This window comes from Podarcis cretensis (assembly GCF_951804945.1).
Source record: "Podarcis cretensis genome assembly, chromosome: 3".
In the NCBI taxonomy this organism is placed as follows: domain Eukaryota; kingdom Metazoa; phylum Chordata; class Lepidosauria; order Squamata; family Lacertidae; genus Podarcis; species Podarcis cretensis.
Genome location: NC_137172.1, coordinates 112,688,015 through 112,712,932, shown reverse-complemented (window position 1 = coordinate 112,712,932; position 24,918 = coordinate 112,688,015). Strand labels below are relative to the sequence as shown.

Genomic DNA, 24,918 nt, shown 5'->3' with positions numbered 1-24,918 from the left:
TTTATCTGTCCGATATGCACGAGCGGTATTATGCATAAAATCATGTGGCCAGCATGACTAAGCCGCTTCTGGCGAACCAGAGCAGCGCACGGAAACTCTGTTTACCTTCCCGCCAGAGCGGTACCTATTTATCTACTTGCACTTTTGACGTGCTTTTGAACTGCTAGGTTGGCAGGAGTAGGGACCGAGCAATGGGAGCTCACCCCGTTGCGGGGATTTGAACCGCCGACCTTCTGATCGGCAAGTCCTAGGCTCTGTGGTTTAACCCACAGCGCCACCTGCCTCCCTATCCTATATAATTTTGTTGTTGTTTAGTCGTTTAGTCGTGTCCGACTCTTCGTGACCCCATGGACCATAGGCAACCGCAAAAAAATAATAATTCAGGGTGCGTGCGTTTTTTAAAAACAAACAAACCCTAAAACTAATGTCAGACAAATTTAATGTGCCTTTTGCAAGGCTATGCTGATTTGATGGGGAACATTTTTCTGTCATGTCACCAACCCTGAAATGGGTTCTTTTCTTTCAGCTGTATGACTACTTCTTCTTTTTTAAAAGTATGTTTAATCTGCTGAGAACTTCATCACAACAACCTGAGTTAGGACTGAGAGGCATATGTCAGTCTCAGCAGTGCAAATCTTCACAAAGACCCGACTTTTCAAGCATTTCTGGCTTCGAGCTTTTTAAACAGTCCGCTAGATGTTGCCCTTCTCTCCTTAAACCTAATATTCTTTCCCTGCGAGATTCAAAAGGATGCTTTTAAATTTGTCCTGATTGTTTTCTTATTTGCCATTCCATGCCAGAAGTTTGTAGGCAGCAATGCAATGCAACGGAAGTAAAGCATCCGAACACAAGAAGATACAGACTGTTCATAAATAAAATGATACCTCAGGGATTGCCCGAACCCTTATATTCCAGCTTGATCACTGAGATCACCTGCAGGAGCATCTTTGGTTGTTCTCTGAGTTGGTGAGGCTCATTTGACAGTGAGAAACTGAGCCTTTAGTGTCATAGGCCCAGTCCTGTGGAACACCCTGCCACTAGAGATTCAGTGCCAACTTTTAAATGCCTGCTGGAAAAAAAGCACAACTATTCTTCCAGGCCTATGCAGGCAATTAAGAGTACCCCCCCCAATGACCTGTTGATGGTTTGTTTTAATTTCTTTTTGCACTTAAATCATTTCTAACTTTCTATAATTTTATTGTTTGGTTTTATGATTCTATATTGTTGTAAACTGCTGTGATATATTTTCATGATATAGCAGTATATAAACATTACTCTCTCACACACGCACACTCGCAGGTTAACTGCAACAAAAGCAACTTCAGCCCTGTCACAGTAATGTCAGGTTAGGAAACCCCAGCCATGTTAGCAAAAACAATAAGAATTAAGCAGGGGCAGGTGGCGCTGTGGGTAAAAGCCTCAGCGCCTAGGGCTTACCGATCGAAAGGTCGGCGGTTCGAATCCCTGCGGCGGGGTGCGCTCCCGTCGTTCGGTCCCAGCGCCTGCCAACCTAGCAGTTCGAAAGCACCTCCGGGTGCAAGTAGATAAATAGGGACCGCTTACCAGCGGGAAGGTAAACGGCGTTTCCGTGTGCGGCTCTGGCTCTGGCTCTGGCTCTGGCCAGAGCAGCGATGTCACGCTGGCCACGTGACCCGGAAGTGTCTCCGGACAGCGCTGGCCCCTGGCCTCTTAAGTGAGATGGGCGCACAACCCCAGAGTCTGTCAAGACTGGCCCGTACGGGCAGGGGTACCTTTACCTTTTTAAAATATACGATGTTCAGAATAGCATTATAAAAAGGTTAAAGGGTAATTTAAAGGCCTGGGAATCCAGTTGATTGCTTGCATCCTCCTGGGTTTTTCCTCCCCTGTTTCCCTTTTTTGCGTAATGGAGTTTGAGTTTATACAATGTGCAAGAGTTTGCCCATAGATGGAAAGAATATAAATTCCTTACCAGAGAAGAATGGCAGCTCAAGTTGATGGATTATGCCAAAATGGCTAAAATGACTGGAAGACCAAAATTTTAATAAGGAATTTTATAATTTATCTTAAAAACCATTGTAAACAACTAAAATTGTTAGTAGGATTGGAATAACACTTGTTGTTTAATGGTGAATTTTGGACGCAATGGAAATGTAAAAGATTTGGATTATCATAAAAGATGCAGGAGGAAATGATTAACAATAGGAGGAGGGGGAAAGTCCAGGAGAGTCCTTGGAATCTTGTCTTGTTGGATATGTGATTGTAAAATTTTAATCTGAAAAACCAAATAAATAATTTTTTTTAAAGAGTTTGTACAATGTTCAGTAACATAGGAATGCTGGAAACTGCCTTTGGGCAGCCTCCCCAGTATTGTCTACACTGACTGACAACAACTTTATTAAGTTTCAGGGCTGTCTCAGGAGAACTTCTGCTAATGTTATGTTAGATAAGCCAATAGTCTAACTCTGTCCAGGCAGCCGTCTTACATGCATCCCTGTGTCCATTCCATCATTGGTGCTAAAGGGCATTTTGTAAACCTCTGACACATAAATATATTATTTGGGTGCAGGGGGAGGATAAGTGTTTTCAGCCTATTAGTATAATCGAGGCTGAAGCATTTTTGTGGAATGAAAGCTAAGTGTAGCATTTGTTTCTGTTTAGCGGTACTTGGGAATGGGAGCTTTAATCAGAACAGCTCGGCTGTGGTTTCATGCATTTCAGTAAATATCCTTTGAAACAAAACCAACGCTCTCCAGAATACTAGGGTCCCTTTCCTCCTTCCTTTCCCTTGAAGAGCTTTCAGAGTGCCAAATTACTGAGGTAATGAGCTTTGATACTAATAAGAAATCCAGGCCATAATTGAGGTATAGATTGAACAGTAGTGATTGCATTGATAATTGCTTGCGTCTGTGAGGAATATCCTGTGTAGCGTGAGGATTTCCTCCTCCTTTTTATGGTCTCGTAGAAGAATATCAGTGGTGTTGTTTTTCCCCCCTCCACAAAGAATTGCCTGTGTCCAGTATTTCCAGGAAGTGTGCAAAACCTCTAGCAGCTTATTGCGTTGCCGATTGTGACAGTGGTGTTTTCCAACATGGTGGCTGTGTTCAGTGTTTTGGGCAAAATGGAAAGACTGTTTTGTGAGAGGGCACCACCCAGATTGCTTTGGCGGTGGAGACGGGTTTGTTTTTCTACCTTCTCCTCCCCAAGAAGCTATAAAGAGGCACAGTGGATGTGTGAATGGGCATGGGAAATTTGTGTTGGAAGAGCGGGCAGATGGGTTGGCCAATGTGACTGTGCCTCACAAAACGTTGCCTTTTGTGGTGAAAATGGCACCTCATGAATGGTGCCGTGGTGGATGTTTGGGGCCATGACCTCAGAGGGAGCAACCTTTCCCCACTTGTCCTGGAGGTTTAGCTCCTGCACGTCTTGTTTCCTTGTAGCGTTGAAAGATGCCGACAGGTGGGATGCTGTTAAGAAAAGAAAAGACTTGCTCTCCAGTTCCCAATGCTTCACACATTATCTCAGGGAGACTGTGGTGAAACTGTGTGTGTTTTGCTGTCTGTACAAGTACCTGTCGCACCGTTGTTGGTTCTTGCAATGCCCTTAGAACAGAAGCCACTTTTGGCTGTGATGCTGCACACACTTGCTTTCTTGAGAGTACGTCACATTGGATGCAATAGGACTTAACGTCAGAGCATATCACTGCCGTGTAAAACTCCCTGGTTTAATGACTTTACCAGATTAGGGTTGACACACACCCGGAATTTCCTGGACTTAGCCAGATTTTGGCCTTCGGAAACAGTGTCTGGGCAACTCGTGTCGGCAGTGTCATTTTTGGTGATTTCCCTTCAAAATAGCTGAAAAACTTTGGCAGAAAAAGAGAGGCAACCCTATTTTACCTATTTTAAGTTTCCTGTCAAGAGACCAGGTTTATAATAATATGTGAGAATGGACTGAAGAATTGGTATAGAACGTGGGTATAGAATTCATCTATACCCACAGCAAATAGGAATATGGTAAGAACAGAGCAGTCTTGCCCTACCAGGTGCCCACCAGATGTTGGCTATGACCCCCAGCATCCCCCATCATGCTGGTAGATGCTGATGGGAGCTGGACTATTTGGCTGGCTTTGAAAGAGAATCAGACAAATTCATGGGGTACAAGACTTATTATTAGTGGCTATGATGACTGTGTTTCAGAAGTGAAAGAGAAGAGCTGGAAAAATCAGTATACTTACAATTTCAAGTATGAGTTTTTCTTGAAGCATATTCTAAAATAGTTTGTGTGTGTGTGTGTGTGTGTGTGTGTGTGTGAGAGAGAGAGAGAGAGAGAGAGAGAGAGAGAGAGAGAAGGAGAGAATCTGACCTGTAGATTTATCCATAAACACTACACTTTTAATGATTTTATGGCTTCCCTAAATTCTGTTTAATACAATGCATCACAGAAGCAACTAGAGACCTTGAAATTTCATAGTGTGAGAAGCTTTAAGTTACACAGTTCGGTTATGTCAAAGGGAAAAATACATGGACCTTTCCTTTTAAAAGGAAGTCAGAGAGAAGGGGGGCGGTGGAATTGGAGAGGTAAACTCTCAGAGAACAAGGCAGATCATACAGAGGCAGGCAACAGCCTCAGCCATGTGATACACCCAGAGGCGAATTTGCAGCTCAGTCAACTCGGGCGGCCTTTTAGCTCAGTGACATTGGAATATTTTCCAAAGCTGTGTCTGCAAGTTCCTGGTCAAACCTTTTGTGTCTGTGTGAGGTGAAAAGGTAATCAGTCCGTGCAGCACGAGAGGCTGGGAAGAAAAGGTAAAAAAGCAGCATCGTTTTATGTAACCCAGAAATTCATTTCAGGTGGGCTTCATAATTGCTGGAGATGTTTTCTTATGGAGCTGTTAAATGCAGCTGGTCTCTCTGCGTGGAAAATTAGGCACGGGTGAGGGAAGGAGGAAAATGGCATTTCACGTTTGAGTGACGCGTGTTGATTCCTTTTTTTGCTTTGCCCAAATGAAACCTGTGTGCAGCTTCTCTCGGAAAGATATCTGGAACCGGATTGTTTCAGTGGGGGTCGGGCAGGGATCTCACTTTTGAATGGATACTCTCTGATGGGTCACAGGTGGACATGGGAGCAATGATAGTGCAACAAGGATTGTTATCTGAGCGGCCATTCCCTTCCCTTCCCCAGCCAATAAATAACAGCGTGCTGACATCTCTTATTTTCTGCATGCTTTATTCCAAGGTTGAGGAGCCTGTGTCACTCCAGTTGCTATTGGAGTCCAACTCCAGCCAGCCCTAACCAGCATGGCAAATGATTTGGCATGATGGGATTTGCAGTTCGTCAACATCTAGAGGGCCACAGTTTTTTCACTCCTGATTTATACAATGCCTGACCTTGTCTCAGGGTGTCTTGTATAACACTAACCACAACTGCTGTTTCCTAAAACTTAACCGAGCCTCTAATATTGAAGTGGATATGGTTATTGTTATTATGAAGCAAATGCACCTCAAAATGCTTTCGACAGTGCTTCCTGTTTCAGTGGCGGCGAAAGGTTGGGGTGGACAGGGAAGCAGGACACTGATGTTTCACATCGAGGCAAGCAAGGAAGAATCAACTGAGCCATAAGCTCAGTCAGATCTCAGCATTTCAAAACCATGAAGGTAGATGCCCTTGGTTGAAATTATACGAGGTACCAGAGATGGAAAGAAGATAAAGTCCCTACCAGAGTAGAATGGCAGATCAAGTTGATGGATTATGCCAAAATGGCTAAAATGAATAATTCCTTTAATAAGGAATGGGAAAATTTTATAATTTATCTTAAAAACCATTGTAAACAGCTAAGATTGTTAGTAGGATTGGAATGTCACTTGTCGTTTAATGATGAGTTTTGGATACAATGGAGAGATAAAAGATTTGGATTAGTATAAAAGATGCAGGAGGAAATGATTGACAATAGGACCCACAAAGAGGAGGAGGAAAATCCAAGAGATTCCTTGGAATCTTGTTTTTATGTTGTATGTTAGACGTGTGACTGTGAAATTTTAATCTGAAAAACCAAATAAATAAATTTATATAAGTAAAGAAAATATACTAGGTAAACATGGATATTTCCAACCACAGCATGTAGAATAGTGGGCATACGTCCTTGTCCCTTGGTGTCCATGCTCATAAAATCATAGAATTGTAGTGTTAGAAGGGAATCTTTCACCCAATGTAGGGCTCAAACGTACAACCCTGGGATTAAGAGTCTCATGCTCTAATGAATGAGCTGTTCAATTTGCAATGTGCACATGTGTGATGAAGAATAGAAACTCAAATTCAAGTGCACACACATTCTAACAGGTTGTTGTTTTTTTGGAAAAAAACATATTTGATTTTACAAGTGTAGAATTATAACAATACAAAATACATATCCATATTTAGAGATTTCCCTGAATCTCCAGACTTCCCACTCTCCCCTCCGTGGGTCCTATTATCAACCTTTTCAAGTGCATATTATTTCATAATCCATTTTTTACATCTCTCCATATTGTCCATGATATTTGCTACATTACAAGTGTTATTAAATCCTGCGAATGTTTTCATCTGCTTACAGTGGTCTCCTTGATAAATTATAATTTTTTCCCATTCTTTGTTGAAGTTTTGGTCTTCTTGGTTCCTAAGCTTTCCGGTCAGTTTTGCCATTTCGGCATAGTCCATCAGCTTAGTTTGCCATTCCTCTCTGGTAGGGACTTTGCCTTCTTTCCATCTTTGGGCTAGTAGCATCTGTGTGGCTGTTGTCACATATGTAAAAAATCTTTTCTGCTCCTTTGGGATGTCGGAACATACAATTCCTAGTAAAAAAGCTTCTTTTCTATTTTTTATAAAGGTTATTTTAAACATTTTTTTCAATTCATTATATATCATTTCCCAGAATGCTTTTATTACCTTACATGACCACCACATATGGTAGAAGGTTCCTTCCTTACATTTCCAGCAGATTTTTTTTACTTGTCTTATACATTTTTGGAGTCCTATACCAAAGGCATTTTGAAATGACAAAGTCGTGAAAGCAATTTGCCAGGAAGAATGACCCTGTGGAGGCATCAGTCCTCTGTGTGAAAGGCACTTTTTGGGGTGTGTGTGGAAGATGGTTCATACCTCTTGGCCCACCCCAAATGTCACATGGCCCACTGCAGTGCCAGATTTACGTCTAAACTAAACAAGCTATAGCTTAGGGCCCCACTCTTTTGGGGGGCCCCCCAAAAAAAATTTAAAGGAAAAAACACACCTGGATGTACATTTCCAAAATATAAGATAAATAACAAATAAAACAAAACCTACATACAGCAACAGTGTTTTGTGTTGTGTCAGCTCCTATGATGTAAGTAATGGGCCGCACCTGCTAGCCTGCTCCCTAAAATATCACTGGTTTGCTCATTTCTATAAATAGGGTGCCTACATTCTGTATGGACTAGTTGCATGGCAACATGTGCAAATGACTTTAGATACCTATTAGGTCCATAAAATACCATATAGCATATATTCAACAGAAAAAACAGCAACAATTTATTGTTGGCAAAGGACAGCTGGACATATAAAGGGCCCTATTACCTTCAGTAGCTTAGGGCCTCATCAAACCTAATTCCAATCTTGCCCCTCTGCCTTGACCCTGGGGTTCCTGCACTGTCCTGGCTTCACCCCCTCTTACCCTTGCATATTTGGCAAAAGTCCTATGGAGGGTCATCCTCTATGAGATGAGGAACCCTAAACAATTTGGGAAGGGGGCTAATGATTTACCAGAAAACATTGACTGGTATGGAACCAAGGGAAATGTAAAAGTGGAGTATCTTAGTTTCTCAGTGATAAAATACCAATTAGCCCTCCCAAAAAGAGATTCTGCTATTTCGTTTGTGTTTTTTGTCCTTGTGCATTAATATACCCTCCCCCCCCAAATTAGGCTTTCAGGACTTTACCAAACTTAGTGACACTGGTATGTAATTATTCAACAGTGGCAGATACTGTGACCACCCTATTTGGGTTCAGTTCTGAAATTATTAATCTTGTTTTTGCCTGTGTATAGTCTTAACTATGGATACCAGGGAGCGCCACTAGACTTGGCTGAGTTTTTTAAATATCGTACAACACAATAATTCACTATAAAGTTGATTAGGGTGTAATGCCCTGACTCCCGGCCCAACAACATTGCGAGGCTCATGACATATAGTTCTCAAATTCCTTAAAAAATAAATTAAAAAAAGCTAACTGGTGAGATTAAATAATGTAATGCTAAACTGCAGACCTATTAGGGTTCTACAGAGTTCAGGTTTGACATGAGTTTGTTTCTCATTGTGACAAATAACATTTCAGTCCTGCGTTTTCATTCCAATAATCGAGTTTGGTAAAGAGGATGTGGAAGCGTGCCAGTCTTCTTGTTTTTCTTTTGGAGAATCTGCAAGGACAAACTTCAGGTCCACAGTGCTCTTATGTGAACCTATATTCCAGCCACATTTGGAATATTGTGTCATCTCCTCTCAAAACGAATGTCCTAGAGCTGGAAAATAAACAGAAAAAGGGACCCAACATGTTCAGGTTTTAGGGTGGCCCCAATTTCAAGTCACCATGTTTGTGATTTCAAGAACAAAAAGGGTTGTGTGGGTTATTGTTTCCTTTGTTCATTTTCTTTCTTTTTAACCATTCAGAGATTGTGAATAACTAGTCACTAACTCATGGTCTAAACCACAGAGCCTAGGGCTTGCTGATCAGAAGGTTGGCGGTTTGAATCCCCTCGATGGGGTGAGCTCCTGTTGCTCGGTCCCAGCTCCTGCCAACCTAGCAGTTTGAAAGCACGTCGAAGTGCAAGAAGATAAATAGATACTGCTCTGGCGGGAAGGTAAACGGCGTTTCCATGCGCTCCTCTGCTTCACCAGAAGTGGCTTAGTCATGCTGGCCACATGACCCGGAAGCTGTCTACGGACAAACGCCAGCTCCCTTGGCCAGTAAAGCGAGATGAGCAACCTCAGAGTCGTCCGCAACTGGACTTAACAGTCGGGGTCCCTTTACCTTTACTTTTAACTCAAGGATGCAATGCACATTGATCACAAACTGCTTAACAGTTCTACTTTAAAATAAAACAGGAAGAAAGAGGGAGAGCTTTCTGATTGTAAAAATGTAGCATAGCTCACTTGGGCCGAACGTGGTTTCTTACCAGAACAATCTGACTCTTTGTTACGTTGTGTATTGATTGGCTTGTTTTGCTGTGGATTCAATCTGTGCTTAGTGTGTTGGAAACGAAATACTGTAATCTGCATTTCCTTCCATATGTGCCATAAGTGGTTTTGAGGAAATTTGCATAGATATTTTCTGAGATCAGTGTGTTTATCTTAAAGCATCGTTTCTTTGTGTACTAAAGTTTTGCATGGCATTCTCATCATGGCCTTCAGTTTTACTTGGAGCTTGGTGTCTGGAAAACATTGAGCTTCACGGGCCACATTAAACCATATCTGAAAACAAATGATGGTTTAATGTAAATTTGCAGCATACTGATGCTGCTCAAAAATTCTCACTCCACTCTGCTTCTCCTTCTTCTGCTGTGCTGCAGATGAAACAAGCCAGATTTGGCCTGTTGTGTTGTCTGAATCTGGGTTTGTGGCTTTTTTTCACTTCAGGTCTTGTTCTTAGCTTTCCACTTATCATTTGTTTGGAGAGAAACAAGCTTCACACACGACAAGCCGGACTCTGGCTTATTTTGCTGCAGTGCGAACTCTTTAGCAGCCTGTCCCAGTACAGTCACATTCAACCATAGGTTTGTTTACAACGAGGGTTTAATGTGGCATGTGATACTTGCCATCAATAGGCAGGTATTTTGCCAATATATGGTAAAACAAAGGAGCAGAGAAGTCCCGCCAAGGTCTCAGAGCTAGCAAATTCTAAAGGCTGAAGTCAATGTGGTGGCAATTCTAATTTAAAATTATTTTGTAAACTTACATTTACTCAATTAATTTCATTTCACTAAAAGTGCTTTTAAAAAAAATTCAGTATTGTAATTTTGAAAGTGTAAGGATGAGTCTGTGTAATTGGTTTTGTAATTCATAAGGACATAAGAGGAGTTCAGCTGAACCAGTTGCCCACAGGAAGTCTCCTCTCAAGACCTGAGCCCCATAGCATGATCCCCATTGGTGATCCCTAGCAGATAGTATTCAGAAACATATTGCCTCCAACGGTGGAGGCAGAATACAGCCATCATAACTAATAGCCATTTGTTGGCATCTTGCATGCTATTATGGCAGTATCCCAGGTACCAAGGAACCTGGGAAATGAAGTTCTCCATGGCATCTGAATCTATTTAGAGGAATTCAGTCAACTCAGAATTTTATGTCCAGGGCATCTTGTATCTCAGATATGGATGAGCACATATTTCAGGTACAAAGACCCTCTGAGACATCGCGGATCTAGGGCCGCCTTTCTCAACCTTTGAATTCCCAGACGTTGCTGACTACAACTCCCATCACCCCTTACCACTGGGCCTGCTAGCTAGGGATGATGGGAGTTGTAGTCGAACCACATCTGGGGACCCAAGGTTGAGAAATGCTGAACTAAAGTATCCCAAGTTTGTACTAATAACCTAGACACCTTGGCATGTAGCAGCAGGGGTGCGGCCATTACAGCATTCAGGGGGGCAGAGAGAGAGAGAGAGAGAGAGAGATATGAGGACACTGGCTTGTAGTGTAATAGGAGTGAAAGAACAACAACATTGAGGTGGTTGTTAAAAGCAGGACAAATTTGTATTTCAGACTAGGTATTTTCAGATTTCAGCAATGTAACTGGTATAAGCAAATCAATACAGAAGGGGTCAAATAAGCCAAAACATAGAAACAAACTGTTTTGTACATGAGGATTATAGTTTAAGTATGTAGTGACATTGCGTATCTAACCCACCAAATGCCTTAACTTATCATTTTAAAAGAAAATAAAATATGCTTTAAACATATTTCAAAAACACTTTTCAACTCTGGGGTTTGGGTTTGGCGGGATGAACAACCTGTATCCATCTAAGAATGCAGTGTCTGGAGCCGTGTGTCGAAAGGAGTTCAACAACTTTCTACTATTTCAAAAACCCTTTTTTATCCGTTCCAATAACCTGCAGATGTACTTGTAAAGGTAAAGGTAAAGGTACCCCTGCCCGTACGGGCCAGTCTTGACAGACTCTGGGGTTGTGCGCCCATCTCACTTAAGAGGCCAGGGGCCAGCGCTGTCCGGAGACACTTCCGGGTCACGTGGCCAGCGTGACATCGCTGCTCTGGCGAGCCAGAGCCGCACACGGAAACGCCGTTTACCTTCCCGCTGGTAAGCGGTCCCTATTTATCTACTTGCACCCGGAGGTGCTTTCGAACTGCTAGGTTGGCAGGCGCTGGGACCGAGCAGCGGGAGCGCACCCCGCCGCAGGGATTCGAACCACCGACCTTTCGATCGGCAAGCCCTAGGCGCTGAGGCTTTAACCCACAGCGCCACCTGCGTCCCGAGATGTACTTGTAGGTACTGTATTTTTTGCTCTATAAGACTCACTTTTTCCCTTCTAAAAAGTAAGGGGAAATGTGTGTGCATCTTATGGAGCGAATGCAGGCTGTGCAGCTATACCAGAAGCCAGAACAGCAAGAGGGATTGCTGCTTTCACTGTGCAGCAATCCCTCTTGCTGTTCTGGCTTCTGAGATTCAGAATATTTTTTTTCTTGTTTTCCTCCTCCAAAAACTAGGTGCGTCTTGTGGTCTGGTGCGTCTTATAGAGCGAAAAATACGGGAACTTGTGTTCCCCTTGCAATGACTAAGGCAAGGCTGCTGGCTTTACAGCTATGATGAGCTGAGGCAAATGTTAAGCTATTAGTTAAAGATAAGCAGAAACAAGACCTCCCTTCTTTCCCTCCACATTTTACTGATATGCATGTGTCATGTCTTGGTGAACTTTTGTGTATGTGCGGGAGCACAGGTGCAAAAATCTTTTAAAAGTGGCATTTTGAAGGAGACAGTCTGCGGAGTGGGGAGTTCCCCCATCTCTCTTGGCAAGTGCCTTACTAAGAGAAGGGGGGCACCCCCCCCAAGATGCCTATGTTGCTATGTATCAACCACTTCCTTTTAAAGCAGCTGGAGGAGCTGCTTTAAAGGAGTTCTCTTCCGAACAATGCCCAGTGCGATTCCGCCATCTGTTTGTGCAGCCGCTTCCCTAAGAGCTAAAGGCTGCGGACTGGGATTTCACAGTCTAGGGTAAGGCATCTTTTAGCACTGATAATCTGAGATATATTCCAGGTCCCTTGAAATAGTATCTTTTGCATGCAGAAAAGGAGTCCCGTAAAACAAATTGGTTTTAGCTTTGCAATTAATAGTGCCAGAAAAATTATTGCCCCCCCCCCCAATTTTATTTCCTTTGGAAGTATATATAGGCATTATGAGTTCGATGGTTGCTTTAAAAAATGTGCCTTTTTTGGTTCTTGCTCTTTGACGTTTCTGTTCCACAGCCCCTTTTTTTGCATGTTAGCAGAGACTTTATAACCGCATAACTAAAGGGAGGTTTAGTTCGATCCTGTATCCATAGAGCTGAATAAAACAGATGTTTTGCATAGTGTGAATGAATTTGGTTTGTGATGTTATTTGCCTGGTCCTTGCCCAGGATTTGATGGGACGGTGGTGTTCTCATATACAGCTGGCTTCTTAAAAGGATCAGAGAATGGGATATATCTTAAAGCAGCCTTTGCTCCTTGGTGCTGTTCGCTGCAGGTAATAGGCATTGCAGTTCAAAACATATGCCAGGCACTCAGTTGCTGAAGGTTTTCCTAATGAATCAAATCCTGACTCTGTTGAGATCAAAACTTCCTTTTCTTTGGTTTGCTACAGCCAAGAGTTTATCCGCACTGGTGATCTGCAAAAAAATAAAACTGTATCAACTGAAAAGAATGATCTAAAGGGGGGGGGGGGTTGCCAGGAGAAAAATGAAATTGTTAAGTCTTCCTATTTCACTGAGCCCTGAGTTCATCTGCACATATTGGAAACAAGAATCAATAGCTTGTCTTTACAGGGTTTTCTATTTTTTTAAAAAAATGTCTAAATTAATTCTTATACAGTACAGTGGTACCTCGGGTTAAGTACTGAATTCGTTCCGGAGGTCTGTTCTTAACCTGAAACTGTTCTTAATCTGAAGCACCACTTTAGCTAATGGGGCCTCCTGTTGCCGCTGCATCGTTGGAGCACGATTTCTGTTCTTATCCTGAGCCAAAGTTCTTAACCCGAGGTACTATTTCTGGGTTAGCGGAGTCTGTAACCTGAAGCATCTGTAACCTGAAGCGTCTGTAACCCGAGGAACTACTGTACTGAGATTTTTTTGAGTAGTACTGTATAGCAACATTTCAGCAAGGACACTTATCCTGATTGCCAGTTTTTCCATTCCATTGTTTCTATAAAATGTTTCCTCTGGAAACCTTGAACTTTTCTCTCTTTGTTTTGCCGGTTGGGGAGAAACAAAACAGCAGCGTCACTATGTTTCCTTGACCCAGGTGTTCTAAGTAAATTGCTTAGAAAGAAGCAACTGTGTCATATTTTATTGCCAACAAAGACTGGCAGCGTTGTTCTCAAACCTGTAGTGCAGGTCTTTATTTCCTTCATTCTAGTGTTGAGCTTTCTCATTTAATTCATTGCTGCAGAATTAAGGCTGCTGTTGAATAACCCTTAGCTTGAAATGTGCCGTAGAAAAATAGTTTGTCTCAGGGCCCGTTCTGATGCCCAATTTGCATTGGTACTGACCAGCAGGGCACCTTTGGGTCACTCATATGCTTTTGGGTGGGATGACCGAATAAAGGCTGGGTGGCTGTCCTCCTTCCTCATAGTTTTCTGGCAGCAGCACCTCCCTCCCTCCCTCTCAGTGCGACTGGTTGGTCACTTCGGGGCCATGTAGGAATTTTTAGCTGACCCACCTGTTTGTGGATTGTTTCAATAGCTGGTGGGGGGGACACTGAATGGTCTTCTGTACTGCTAATTATCTTGATCTTATATTTAATTTGACCAGTTCAGGTGTGGGAAAGGGGATGGTTGTATTTCAGCCTGGTGACCCCTTTTAGTAGTAGTAGTAGTAACAACAACAACAACAACAACAGCAACAACAACAACAACAACAACGAATGACTTATACCCCACTCACCTGGCTGGGTTTCCCCAGCCACTCTGGGTGGCTCCCAACAGAATATTAAAAACATGTTAAAAGATCAAACATTTAAAACTTCTGTAAACAGAACTGCCTTCAGATGTCTTCTAAAAGTCACATAGTTGGTTATTACCTTGACATCTGATGGGAGAGCGTTCTCCACATGCCATTGTATGCACAGACCTTTTAAACTGTTGCTTGAAGTAATAGCAGGAATGGATCTGTCTTTAAGGGCAGAATAACAGTGTGTTTGTGGATTTGTGGATGAAGACAGGAGAAGGCCCATCCATCACATTAGGCATTCATATTGATTTTTAATTGTATTTTTATTGCTTCTTTTGTAATGTACTTTATTGTATTACAACTGGGATTCTATGGAGTTCAAACTTCAGTTCAATGACATAGAGAATATACAAGAAATAAAAGAAGCAATTAAAATGCAATTAAAAATTATATAGTGTCTAGCACAGCACATTGCAAAAACCCTTAAGTGGTCTTCCCAAGACCCTTGGCAGTTTTCAAATGGTTCATAGGTGGGGGGGGGGGAGTTTGGGAAGCGCCTCTCTAGCATCTTGGGTAATTGTGGACATAAGACATAAACACTTGATATTACAAAAGAGTATTTTCAGTTCTATTTACCTAACCAACAAGGTTGTTTGTGTTCCTGGTTAATTTTGTGTTCCTGGTTAATTTTGCGTCGTGAGGTCTTATGGGGTTGGTCTTTTATAAGGAAGGATTACATATTATGCTACATGGAAGCTCTCCAAGCTCTGTAAATAGGAACAGGATGTCAACTTTGCTGCCCTATGGAACCTTATTTCAGAAGCATAGGAATACTGGATGAGAAGGAACTTGGAGAGGAAGGAGAGTCTTATTTTGTTACCTGATGTGACTTCAGATTTTTAAATCGCCTAGAAGGCACCAGTCTTTAAGGTAACCACATTGTGAGTTGTCCATGAGAGCCACATTTTTGCTTTCAGGGAACTTTTCCTTATTCAGTATTTGAATATTCAGTATTGAATGTTTTGTGCAATTTAGCTGAAATGTCTTAATCAGTGAAACATTAACAGATTGGTGAGAGAGTTCATTTCTTCATGGAAACTTTTGTTAGATTAGTTGTGAACTGAACCATCAAAAAATAATAGTCTAATTCATATGAGTTTGCAGCTATAGCTGAAACCCTCATTTCTTCCTGTTGACTCTGTCACCTCCTACAGCCCTAAATGAATTGTGCTTCAGCAATCAACTTCATAGCAACATTTCCCTTATAAAATCGCAATGTAAAGGTAAAGGACCACTGGACGGTTAAGTCAAGTCAAAGGCAACTATGGGGTTGCAGCACTCATCTTGCTTTTAGGCCAAGGGAGCTGGCATTTGTCTGCAGACGGCTTTCCGGGTCATGTGGCCAGCATGACCAAAGTGCTTCTGGTGCAACAGAGCGGAAACCAGAGTGCATGGAAACACTGTTTACCTTCCTTCCACAGCAGTACCAATTTATCTACTTGCACTGGTGTGCTTTTGAACTGCTAGGTTGGCAGGAGCTGGGACAGAGCAACAGGAGCTCACTCTGTCTCAGGGATTCAAAGCACTGACCTTCTGATCGGCCACCCCAAGAGGCTCAGCGGTTTAGACCACAGCACCACCTGCATTGCTAAGTGCACTACCCAATGTCAAGGATTGCCTCACCCCATATGAACCAAACAGGATCATCATCTGAGGCTCTTCTTTGTGTGCCTCCTCTGCAAGAGGTCTGGAGGGGGCAGCATGGGATTTTTGGTGGTGGATTTTTGGTGGTGGATTTTTGTTTGTTAGTATGTTGTGTATTTTTGTGTTTTTATATTGTAAACTGCCCTGCGGTCGTCAGATGAAGGGTAGTATAGAAATTTAATAAATAATAATAATGGAAACTGGATAACAATGCAATGCCTCACTGTAGGGCTGTCATATACTACTTTGATTCCTCCGCCTGCAACCAGTCAAAATGGGTATGCTAAAATTCTACTACCTGGTCTAAACCAGGCTATCTCAGCCGCCACCCTCTCCCCTGAAAAATGAGTACAATAAAGGTGATCTGCATTGGCATCAGCAGGATGTTTCCTAAAAAGTTTACAAGCTTAGTGTTATGTAGTGAAGTTTCACCCTGGGCCAGCAGGGGGATACTGTATATAGTTTTCACTCAGGTCTGTAGATAGTTTTCACTCAGGTCCACGTCAGTTATTTTAGGCGGGAACTCTGGGCTGTTGTTGCTACAATGTTGACAGCCGGCTGCCTATAAAAGCAGGCCAGCTGAGCTGTTTGCAGTCAGTTCTATTCCAGCTTACAAAATAAAGAGCTACTTGGAGAAATCGCTGTGTCGTCTGCTATGTCAACCCACAACTTAACACTTAGCAAGGGGAAATTACATAATTTTTTAGTATGACAAAAGGCATGAGTTAGAAAAATCTGTCTTGGCTGCTACACTTTTTCTTTGTTGGTAGATCCACTGCTACATTTAGGATTTCCAGATTATTTTATGTGAAGCCGCAAACATTTCTCCACCAGGAAAGGACCCCCCCCCCCAAAAAAAAAGACTTTAAAATGTGAACTGGGAAGTTCCTCCCTGGATAATGGATGAGCCATTTAACTTTTCCTTTGGCTAATTGGCCCAATCCGTTTTCCTCAATGTCAGTTACTGCCATGAATTCATGCATTGGCTGACACACTGAACAACAGGAGCAGGGTAGTTTCTCACAAAATGGTCAGAATAAGGTTTTGGTTTTTTTAAGTGAGAGCTGGGAATCTAGAATTTTGGCTCTTTGAGGGTATTACTGTATTTTTCGCTCCATAGGGTGCACTGGACTATAGGGCGCACCTTGTTTTTTTTTTTGGGGGGGGGAATAAAGGGGGGGAATTATTCCCTCCCCCAGCCCCAAAGAGCAAAGAAGCCAAGACAGCGAGCGGGATCCATCCCGCTGGCTGTCTTGGCTTCCTCTTTAGCCGCACGCAACCTCTCCAGCTGGGAGAGGCTGCGCGCGGCTTTGGCAGAAGCCAAGACAGTGAGAGGGATGGATCCCTTTCGCTGTCTTGGCTTCGTTTTTAGCCGCAGGGCTGGGGTGGGGGAAGTTTCCCCCGACCCCAGCCCCCAGAACAGGTCTGGGAGCGGCGGCAAGGTTGTGCGCAGCTTTACCACCACTCCTGGAGCTTGTGGGGCTAGGGGTGCGCTCCGAAGGCTTGCTTCAGGCTGCAGACTGCTATCCGCAAGCCTTCGGAATGTGGGGGGAACTCCTGCTGTGCTTCAAAGGCTTGCAGATAGCTGCCTGAAGCCTGGAGAGCGAGAGGGGTTGGTGCGCACCGACCCCTCTCTGCAGGCTTCAGCGAAAGCAATGCGAAGCCTCCGGAGCTCGGAGGGAGTGCTCCCTCTGCGCTTCAGAGGCGTCCTGTTGCTATCGCTGAAGCCAAGGAGCCTGCATTCGCTCCATAGGACTCACACACATTTCCCCTTCATTTTTGGAGGGGAAAAAGTGCGTCCTATAGAGTGAAAAATACGGTATGCCCATGATAGCATTATGGCTAATAGAAACCACATTTGCCACATTGCAAAGAGGTTCTGGCATGTTTAAAGCTCATATTGATCCCAGTGCACCAGTGATGTCATCACCACCCTGGGAGCTCTTTACAATTAATTCAAATTCCCTATTTCTATGCAAATTAACTGTGGGTTGGAACTCTGGTTCAATTTTTAAAAGCAATTGCTAATTAGAAATTTGGAAGTTCTGTCCATCGCTGATTCCTGTGGTCCCCTTTGACGTGGTAAAATCGCCACGAGAGGATTTTGCTGCTGATAGCTTTATGTGATGAATATTTCTTTTTAATGTGTCCCTGGGTTGTGATAAAATAGGCTCCCTGATGTGGGTAGTGCCAGGGCATGAATTCAGAGGAGAAGACGAAAAAAGACCCACTAACAGAAGCTTGGGATTACTTACCCATTTTAATTTCCGCAGGCAGTAAGTCGAACAATTTTGATTTCAGTTCTTAAATCTTCAATTTTGATACTGAAGTTGTTGATACTTGGCCAGTCCCCCCCCCCCCCCCAGGTTTCAGGACAGCCCTCTGGTTCAAAGACTCTAATACAACTGGCAGTTTAGAGAGAAGTCTCAATTCTATTCCAGCACCCCAGGAATTTGGTGGAGCTCCTTACATCCTCCACTGTACACCTTGATGCCATTAGGGGTGTTCGTGTGCAATGTTCAACAAGCGTATGGTTTGTGTAGCTGTGTACACAGTAGCTGAGCTGCACAAAGCAAGAGGTTTACACCCTTTCGCACAAACACATGCACATGTGTAGACAGAGTTTCTGCCCATGTTCAGTGTAATGTGTGAACAAGTCGTAATGTTACACAAACTATGGTCTAGTTCCCACTAAGGCCCCATATGCATTATACATTTAAAACAGCACCTTCTCACTTTAAAGAGTCATGACCTCCTAGAACTTTGATTTGTTAAAGGTGCCCCCCCCAGCTCCATCCCATTTTAATTTGAAAAAAAAGGTGATTAAAATCCTCTTGTTTCAAGTTCATTGGGCTTTGGGTATTGGCTGGATGTCCCTGGAACTAGTTTTGCCATTTGATAAGGTGACAGACTGACACTCTTTTCTGCTTTTTATAGTGATGTTTTGTTTTGTGTTGTTGTCCCCCCCCCCTAAAAAAAAAGTTTTCAAAAGTGCACTCCATTTTTTAAATTTGTGTACTGCTTGGAGGTGTGGGTTGTTGTTGTTGTTATTTGTCGGAAAGCAGCTTACAAAGTTTAACAAGGAATTGAATAAATAAAATCACATTCCTTCTTAATCATTTCCCTGCTCTCAGACTTAAAAACCTTCCCAGCACTTTTAGCCTTTCCAAGAAGATGACGCGTTCCAACCCGCTGATCATTTTGGGCACCCTTTTCTTTCTCCCTTTTCCTACGATATCCTTTTTAAGAGGAATGACCAAAACTATGTACAGAATTCCGAATGTGGCTGCATCACAAAAGCTTGTATAACGGGCCTCATGATATTGGAAATTTTGTTTTTGATTCCTTCTGTAATCATTCCCAACGCGGAGAATGTCTCACATCTCAGAATGCAAAGGCACCATGACATTTAAGCTCGCCTTTCGTTTTCCATTCCCAAAATGGCAGTATGGCTCCAAAGACCATTCGTCGCCCAACAGCCTCTGCACACGCAGCCTGGTCTTGAAGTTTTTATCTACAAAAATAGCATTGCTTTTCCTTTAAAGGAGAAAGTTGCACCATCCCAAAGATGCTTCCATTCTAAATGGAATCTTAATGACCAAATATTTCAACCATCCAATATTTGTAAAGATGCAGGAAGGGTGTGTGTGTGTGTGTGTGTGTTTTGAATCGGAATAGCTATAATCCATTCAAAACAAATCCTCTACTGTTAGATTATTCTGTTTTCAGGGTCTCCCATTGTTGTCAAATGTCAACGTAGACAAACTTGAGGAAGGAAAGATTAGGTATAGGTTCCCTACCATTGATTCCGATCTAGAACTTTGTCTCTCATCCTGACAGCCCTGCTGTGATACAACAAGAAAGTGCTGTTTTTAGTGGCGCTTCCTGTCTTGCAGATCTCCCAGTTTGAAGTCTGCGCCCCAGGAGGGAAGATCTCCACTCCATGTACATAAACAGCAACCCCCGAACACTCAGCAGCCTCAACTTTCCCCTTTGAGAGCCAGTGGGGTGTAGTGGTTAAGAGCGGTGGACTCATAATCTGGTGAACCGGGTTTGATTCCCCGCTCCTCCACATGTAGCTGCTGGGTGACCTTGGGCTAGTCACACTTCTCTGAAGTCTCTCAGCCCCACTCACCTCACAGAGTGTTTGTTGTGGGGGAGGAAGGGAAAGGAGAATGTTAGACACTTTGAGACTCCTTAGGGTAGTGATAAAGCGGGATATCAAATCCAAACACTTCTTCTTCTTCTTTGCTAGATTGCAGATGCTCAGAATGAGGGCAAGTTATCTAGTGAATCTGAGGTCTGTGCCAATCCCAGCACTAGCACGAGATACCTGCCTCAGATGTCTCCAGTAGGGAGGGGGAGGCAAAAGTACTTCCTGTTCCCTGTGCTTCTACCAGTGGCATAGCGTGGGTTGCCAGTGCCCAGAGCCACATGGAGCGGGCTTGGGAGGGAGGGCAACTGGCAGAGTACTCATACGCATTCAACTGCCTTACGGTGTACGTGTCACCCAAGAGATTGTGGCCCCAGAGATAAGAAAAGAAGAGTCATTCCATTGCCTGGAGAGGTCACTTCCTGGTTCACATGGAGAAGCCGTTTTCAATGGAGCCCAGCAATGGAAGCATGCAGCTGTATTGAGGCAGCACCAGGAGTTGACATTTTGTGCCCCTAACAATTTTGTGCCTGGGGCAGCAGGCCCCGTGGACTCCACCACAATACACCACTGGCTTCCACACTGGGCCCAGAACCTACTTGGTACCAGCATGTTGTGTTCATAATAGAATTGTTTGCATTAGTTGCATAAAATACTTTCATAATACAATTTCTGTGCATTATTTAGTTTTTGCAAGTTCAGATCCTGATTTGTTCATAATAACCTCCTTTGGTTTGTTGGGACTTATTTCCATTTCATTTAAATACCAGGTCATGGGCCTGTTCTGGAAACATTTTCAACCACCTTCCAAAGTTGTAGATTGAGTGCCATTGCAATGTCAAGCTTTGCTTCCATAGGCAAAATCTATACCTGTCCTTCTCTTCCTGCATTCGTATAAATCCACACACACACACAAAATCAAGAAGCCCAGATGTGTTTTCCCTGCAATTCATGTGTTAATGCTTTGGTATCCCCCATAAGTACACAATTTACAGCGTTGTGTTTGGTTTTCTGCCATTGTTCCTTCTTTTGTTTTTGTTTTTCTGCGGAAAGCTGTTGGAGGATCGTGGTGACAAATGATCTCAAAGCATCGTTTGCCAACTTTTGCAGAGCATTCCTCCAGGTTTTATGACAGCAGCACCACATATTCAAAAGTGTACATTTTGAAAAGTACACACATTTAGCTTCTCGCAGTTGGAGAACATCTCTTTAATAGCCAAAGGAAATGTGCTGTTATTGCATTCTGCAATGAAACATTAACCCCACCACCACCCAAGCATTTGCCATTTTGCGGCACATAGCTACTAAATACTTGGTTGCCAGGGTGCCTGAAAGTTAAGAAGGAGCAAACAAGCAGAAAACTGTAAAAGGCGCTACATCTGTGACTTGAGCTAAAGAAATAACCTCCTTCCCAAATTTTCCCCATTGAATTTCCAAATATAGTTGAATCTATGAATGGCAATGGGCTGAAATCGACATTTGCACGAGTAGGGCAGCTTCTGCTTGTGTGGTAGAACTTAAGACTTTCTCTTCTCCCCAAAACAGCACCCCTCAAATCTGCTCTGGTGTGTTGAGGGAACCCCAGTGCAGATTTGGAGTGGGGGCTTTCAGGGAGAGGAAAAGGAGAGAAAGCTCCATTGAATTATTGGAAGTGGTTCTACTTGGGCAGTGGTTTTGTTTAGTGCAACCCAGTGGGTTCCTTGCTTAATTGAGTAACCAACACAGCACCATTCATCTGTGGTGGGCTATAACTCACATTATCCCTGACCTTTGGCCGTACGAGTTGGAGCTTATTGAAGTTGCATTTGGCGAACACTCCACGTTCTGCCAGCAATCCTGTGGGTTCAAAGCTTGCATCAAATCTCTCCCAACATCTTTTTTCTTCTCTCCTGCTGCAGCTTCAGCTAGAATGAATTGCTTCTGTTCATTTTTGGTGGGGAGGGAGGTTGATGCTGGATCTGGGAGAAACAAGCCCAGTGATGATCTGAACGACAGCGACACAAACCTGCTGGTAGAGAGGACTAGAACAGATGGGTCACTGACTTCTGATGAAATTGATTCTTGTGTGTCCACAGAGACTGTGGCTGTCTTCACAGCCAGATTGGGGGGGGGGGGAGGAGAGAGATGCGGATTAAGACACTTCATTCCTGAAGCCATCATTGCACTCTGATGTTTGCAGAGGAATAATAGTTAGGATGGGCAGGTGAAAATGAGGCCAGGACTCCCAGTTGTGGAGAAGAGGGAATGTCAGCAGGAGCAGTTTGTTACATATGCTACACTTGATGAAATCCACCTTTCTTCTCAGATTTTAATGGCATTGCAAAGCCCTAAGAGAGGCCCTATTACCACCACCTACTGGCTGTGATATTATTACTACGTCTCAGTCACAATAGTCTATAAAGCTTAGTTAGTATCTTGCAGAGACTTCCATAAAAATCATTATCACTGGACCTCAAAGTGCTGAATTTCTCTTTTCTACAGAACCGTTAAAGATGTAGCCCTTTTCAAATTTTGCATTGGTAAGGGACCCTTGGACTGTAAAGTCCAGTTAAAGGCGACTACGGGGTTGTGGCGCAATGGAAGCCAGAGTGCACTGAAACACCGTTTACCTTCCCGCCACAGTGGTACCTATTTATCTACCTGCACTTGTGTGCTTTCAGACTGCTATGTTGACAGGAGCTGGGGCAGAGCAATGGTAGCTCACTCTGTGGTGGGGATTCGAACCGCTGACCTTCTGATCAGCAAGCCCAAGAAGCTCAGTGGTTTAGACCACAGCACCACCCTAGTCCCATGACCACTCTGTAAGAGCACATCACATGTACATTGTGGGTGTGTCTGTGTGTATTTTTAAAAATACCACTGGATACATTTTCTGTTTCGAAACAGCTATGGGTAACCACATACAAATATTTAAAACTACTGTGCTAGTAGTGGAAGTATTCTCCCTTGTGGCGAACCAGAGCATACTGGTGTGTCATGAGGGGTAGTGATCAGCATGAGACCTAAGACCTTTATTGGAGGAAACTGTAGGAATTTTTCAGGTTGTTTTTTCAGGTTGTTGATATCCTGTGCCTGTTTAGTGGGACGTATTTATGGATTGAACCCTGTTGCGTAAAAACAGTTTGACGTGTTCTTACACGTTTCACACCCTGGGGAATAAAATAACACTGCAGAGAGGTTTTTCTCCTCTTTAAAAATTAAATCTCATTCTGAATTTAGACTGAGCTGGATTAGTCTGTTGCGAAGCATTTGTTCATTGTAGATATATATATTGTAATCCTGTAAGAAGATAGGCCTGAAAATGGCGCAGCCTGGAACTGTAAAACAGTTGGGGCTAATCCCCTCTAATTCACGAGAGTTCTTCTTCTGCTGTCTTCTTTTTAAGCTGAAAGAAAAATGTGATGCATCAGATGACATGTTTTTCATTTAGCTTGCTTCTCTTCAGAGAGAGAGTGCACTTTAACAACTTTTTAGCCCAAAGCAGGTGGCGCTGTGGGTTAAAGCCTCAGCGCCTAGGGCTTGCCGATCGAAAGGTCGGCGGTTCGAATCCCTGCGGCGGGGTGCGCTCCCGCTGCTCGGTCCCAGCGCCTGCCAACCTAGCAGTTCGAAAGCACCTCCGGGTGCAAGTAGATAAATAGGGACCGCTTACCAGCGGGAAGGTAAACGGCGTTTCCGTGTGCGGCTCTGGCTCTGGCTCTGGCTCTGGCCAGAGCAGCGATGTCACGCTGGCCACGTGACCCGGAAGTGTCTCCGGACAGCGCTGGCCCCCGGCCTCTTAAGTGAGATGGGCGCACAACCCCAGAGTCTGTCAAGACTGGCCCGTACGGGCAGGGGTACCTTTACCTTTACCTTTAAGGACTTTCTGGGTTCAATTGTGAAACCAGGATGGCTTTTATAAATCCCTGGAAAATAGGGGCAATTGAAGAGTCTGCACTTGTGCTTTGTGCAACTTTGATTCATGCTTATGAACACAGATTGGTATTCTGGATTATATATCTTTTTGCATATTCTGCCTGAATCTTTGTAAAATGTGATGGTCAGAGTGACTTTGATTTCATTTTCAGCTGGATTGATCCTGGCCTTGAAACTCAGACGGCTGCTTTCAAAGCAACGTTACTGGCAAATTTTAATCCTCCTATTTCTCCTTGATATATTGGTTGGCAAACAGAAATCAATTACTTGGCCTGTGAAAGCCAGCGGAAATGATGCTCTGTATGACATTGTGTCTGGAGAAAGAACCTGCTCTGTCATAACTCTCTCACACACCTGGGACAATAGGTGAAGGTAAAGGGTAAAGGGACCCCTGACCATTAGGTCCAGTCGCGGATGACTCTGGGGTTGCAGTGCTCATCTCACTTTATTGGCCAAGGGAGCTGGCGTACAGCTTCCGGGTCATGTGGCCAGCATGACTAAGCCGCTTCTGGCGAACCAGAGCAGCGCATGGAAACACCGTTTACCTTCCTGCTGGAGCGGTACCTATTTATCTACTTGCACTTTGACATGCTTTCTAACTGCTAGGTTGGCAGGAGCTCACCCCGTTGCGGGGATTTGAACCGTCGACCTTCTGATCGGCAAGCCCTAGGTTCTATGGTTTAGACCACAGCGCCACCCACACCCACCTGGGACAATAGCTGACAATAGCTGACTCCAAATGGGTACCAAATGTGTAAATACCTGGTCCATATCCCCCTGCCCCCAAAGTTTTAATTTAGTAGTTCTGGTCTATCTCAAACTCTCTGGAGCAGTACTAACAAACCTGCTTTTTGCTCATGTCCTAACTTAAATGTATAAAGACCTCTCTGCACTTGATCTTAGCCAAAAGGCCGAGAACCACCTCCATGTGGAGACAGCAGTATCAAACCAGTAATACACGTACTGCTAGCTTGTTCTCTCTATAAAGATCTGTGGAAGAAGGTTA

The 24,918-nt window shown here is 43.5% G+C and overlaps 1 protein-coding gene and 1 long non-coding RNA gene across 14 annotated transcripts in view; one reads left to right on the top strand and one right to left on the bottom strand.

The window, feature by feature from the left end:
• Positions 1-24,918, top strand: part of PLCB4 (phospholipase C beta 4) — a 235,423-nt gene that overhangs the window by 80,840 nt on the left and 129,665 nt on the right. The window contains exon 1 of one of the 13 annotated variants that reach the window (XM_079969717.1): positions 4,639-4,787. The exons of 11 other annotated variants lie outside the window; for them this stretch is intronic. The gene's annotated coding sequence lies outside the window, so the exon portion shown is untranslated. Of the gene's footprint in view, positions 1-4,638; positions 4,788-12,131; positions 12,214-24,918 lie in introns of those variants that run through there. One more of the 13 variants, XM_079969716.1, reaches the window with a different exon arrangement.
• On the bottom strand, positions 12,292-20,527 carry LOC307212799. The gene is made up of 3 exons (XR_013837228.1): positions 20,223-20,527; positions 19,648-19,692; positions 12,292-12,865 (listed from the first exon to the last, which is right to left on the bottom strand). It is a non-coding gene; the product is annotated as an uncharacterized lncRNA (long non-coding RNA).